Below are 4,445 nucleotides of genomic sequence, written 5' to 3'. Positions count from 1 at the left end.
TTGGGTTCTCCTTGTAAATATTCTTCCAAAAAGGTTCAAATTAATCAATTTTAATAACAATTTAATAAAATTATATTGTATTATGGAGATAAGTTGATATAAATGTACATGTATTGTGAAGTGAAAAATAACATGCTTATAATCATTAAAATGATTCTTCTGATACTCTTTCGAAAAAGGTTTTATCATTAAAATCATTTTTTTAATCTAACATTCTATTTGTCTAGTTTTATTTTTAACAAACGTTTAATTGAAAAGTTTCTTAAATCTACCATAAATAAAATTTACAAGAAATTCACATTTTTTGTATATTAAACTATCTTTGTCATTAAAAAAATGCACCGCTTCGCACCACTTTGTTCTTTTGCCAAAACAAAGATGGAATATCTATTAATTCTCACACAAAAATGGAAGGAGCGATACCCAGCGATTACAAAGATATGAGATTTTCTAAACAGAGTTTGATAGTTTTCGCGTTTACAGTCGGCCGCTCCACTGCATGTTATCCAGCAGTTGAGCGCCACAACTGTGTGTGTGTGCGTGTGTGTATGTTATTAGGATGTGCCTTTTATTTTAGGCACTCACAATGCTCACGAACATTATTTGTTCTTGTTTCATTTATCGTTTGATAAATAGCAAGGATGAAATAATTTTAAAAACGTTGTGGGTGCAGAGTGGAACGTAGTCTTAATGGTTACGTTTATAATCGTACGCTTAGACTGCTACGTATACAATATATGTTCTTGTCTGACTTGTAGATTAAACAAAAATATCTATATCTATTGTATGGATAGAGGCCTAAATGTGTAAACATCATAGCCAGTGGTTTATAGGTTGGGCAAGGTTTTAAGTAATACATTGTGCGCATATCTAGTCTGCACGATTCGTCCCGTGTTCATTCGTCAGGCGTTGCGCATCGCGCGTCAATGTATTGTTTTTCTCGATGCTAAGCCGATATCGTGGAGTGGGACAGCGTGACTCCCGTATTCTGTGTTGAGCTATCGCGCGCAGCAAAATTTGATGCAATTATATAAAGTAGTTAGCAAATAGTCTTCCAACATTGATTATAAGCATTTTGAATTGAAATATATAAACATTCACTTTTCTCGATTTGGTTTAGTTTTTTTAATAATGACATCCTTTACTCATAAACAACTTGTCGAAGCTGTTTGAAAACTTCCACGAAATGAATATAATAATTATTTGCAGAAGTATATTTTGGAATTAATGGCAATAAAAGAATGTCCTTCAAAAGTGAAAGAAAATTTACGAAAATATGTCAGTTTATTCCTGTCCAAATTAAAGAAAAAGCAAGGTAAATGTCGTAAGAATTTTGATGAATTTGTATTAAAAAATAATACTTGGCTTGAACAAAAAATTTCTCTTCCACCTTCCCTTCTATCTTTACAACAACATAAAGAAACTCAAAATAATATTCCACGTGGTCGTCCGAAACTCTCCTATGAAGAGAGTAGCGATCGCACTAAAAGAAGAAAGTGTTCAGATGTATCAAATTCTTACTTGTCTAATATATTAATTGCAGCCACATGTATGAGTTTGCGAAAGGAAGGAAATAAAAAAATGGCGAAGTTATTATTGGAAGATAAATCTAATAATTCTGTTTCAAAGGTTCCTATTATTCACCCATATACAGAAAACGAAGCTCTTGCTCTAATTATTAACTGTCGATTGTCAGTTGATCAGTATCAAACATTACGTATTGGTGCTAAAGACAGAGGTGCTAACATTTATCCAAGTTATTATAAATTATTAGATGCAAAAGCTCTTTGTTATCCAGAGAATATAATTATAACGGAGAAATCCGCAGAAGTTCGGTTACAATTTTTATTAGATCATACTGTATCGCGACTTGCTAATGTCTGTCGACCCGTTTTAAGCCTCGTCTACAATAGTCGCACAGGTTGTGTCGGATGTCGCGAATAGCAGCATCGTAGGAAAATTTGTCGCATGCCGCAAGAGTATCGCTAAATGAGCGTCTACAATAGTCACAACGATTGTTTGCACGTGATTTGATGACAAATTCTAAACGTCAACTTGCTGTGCTGTGATTGGCTGAGCTCATGCGACATGCACGTCGCAGTCGCAGAAAGTTGAAGTTGGCTCAACTCCGTACGACAAGAGCTCTTGCGACTACGACAATCATGCGACTATATGCGACATTTCTGCGACATTTCATACGACATGCGACACAGCTTGTGCGACTATTGTAGACGAGACTTTAGATTCAATAAATCCCTTATTACTACAAAGGACAGAATTGCTTTTGAAATGGGGATTCGACGGAAGTTCAGGACAATCACAATATCAACAAAAATTTTTTGAAAACATTGAGTTTGTGGACAACAATCTGTTTGCGACGTGGCTTGTTCCTTTACAGTTACAAACTTTATCCGATGATGGTCAATTACTTATATTATGGAGAAACAATCAACCTTTCTCCAAACGATTATGCAGACCGATACGTTTACAATTTATAAAAGAAACCAAAAACGTAATAATAAATGAGAGAGAGTATATACAGTCTTGCATTTCTACATTGATACCAATTGTTGTTTCTGATCCTGTGAAGTTAACAGTAAAATGTTTCGTTTTAACTATGGCTGACGGAAAAGTCTGGAGCGCTCTCACAGAAAAGTCTACTTGTACATGTTACATATGTGGAGCTACTCCAAAAGATATGAATAAATTAGACATTATTTCTAATCGACCAGTAGACGAGAAAACTTTGGAATTCGGTGTTTCCCCTCTTCATTCTTGGATAATATGTTTTGAATGTCTTCTCCATATCTCATATCAGTAAAAACTGAAAATGATAAATGTAAAATGAAAGAAAGAACAAATATTGTTCAAGCAGGTTTTAAGGATAAAATGGGTTTGATCGTTAATGTTCCAAAGCAAGGGAGCATGAGCGGGATAACTAATAATGGTAATATGGCTCGTCGGTTCTTTGCCAATCCCAAAATTTCCAGCGAAATCACTGGAATAGACGAAACTCTTATCAACAGATTCTCTGTAATTTTGAGAACTATATCTTCTGGTTTTGCAATAGATGAGCAGAAATTCGGTAAATATTGTTATGAGACAGCTGAATTGTATGTCAATTTGTACAACTGGTACTTCATGCCAGCATCTATACATAAATTACTCCTACATGGTGCTATTGTTGTATCTGCATCAATTTTACCGATTGGGATGCTTTCTGAAGAAGCTCAAGAAACCAGAAACAAAGATTGTAGAGATATGAGGGAGTTCCATACAAGAAAATGCTCTAGAATTGCAACGATTGAAGATTTATTCAAAAGACTTCTACTTTCCTCAGATCCTGTCATTTCGTCTTCTAAAAGAAGTGTTAATAAAAAAACTGATTCTTTTCCTCAAGAAGTTCTTGAATTATTCGCAGATGTAACAATTGAAGATAAATAAGATAATATATTATAAAAAATAAAACAATTATAATATAAAGAAAACAAAAAAATTAAAAAATTAAAAATTGAAAAAAGTTATTCTTCATTCAGATCTATATAAAGAAAAGTGTTCATTTCAATTGCAAATTAATTTTATTCAATGTTAATTTTTGATTTATTTGAAACTGATTTATTCTTTGTCGCTGCACTAAACTGCATTAAAACTTTCTATCTCGCTTTTGTCAATTTTCAAGTATATATCTACTTTATTTTACAACGATTATATATTAAGAACAACCATACAAAGGACAACCATATGTCATTTGAGCGACAGTTCTTTCTCATGATTGCCGCCTACATTATTATTATTTAAGTGACAAAATATTTACTTTTAAAATATATTAGTTAACAATATGTAATACAGGATATGTAATAAGAATATGTAAATATTTTGTTAAATAGCGCACAGCTAACTTTCTCATAGCAAAATACATGTGCAGGACATAATAAAGTTACTAAAACAAGAAGTAAAAAAGCAAATAAGATACAAATATGAATTAAAATAAGTTTAAGCAACAATATATTCGTAATATGTATTGAATAAAAAATACTGTAACAAAAATAAGATTTATGGCCACATTTTTTTATTTTCGCAACACTGCGATGTTACGTTATAACACTGCGAGCAGACGTGTTCCATCGGATGTGGTTCTTATGTTCCGTGATTCTTGATTTCAGTCGTCTACACGTCTGTCCAACATAACTCGCGTCGCAGCTCTTGCACGAAATCTTATAAACAACCTTCGACTTCTTATCACGCGGTAAGGGATCCTTATGCACCCTAATAAATTCTCGCAATTTATTAACACTACAAAATGACACCCTCATATGCTCGCTATTCAATCTATTAAACTTCTCAGTAATACCACGAACGAAAGGGACAATGAACCACGAAGGCTGTACTACATCAACGCTATTATCACTAACAACCCTCTTCCTATTACTAGCCATAATAATATT

The sequence above is a fragment of the Trachymyrmex cornetzi genome, unplaced genomic scaffold, assembly GCF_001594075.2.
Source record: "Trachymyrmex cornetzi isolate Tcor2-1 unplaced genomic scaffold, Tcor1.1 scaffold159, whole genome shotgun sequence".
In the NCBI taxonomy this organism is placed as follows: Eukaryota; Metazoa; Arthropoda; class Insecta; order Hymenoptera; family Formicidae; genus Trachymyrmex; species Trachymyrmex cornetzi.
Note: the sequence above shows the minus strand (reverse complement) of the source record.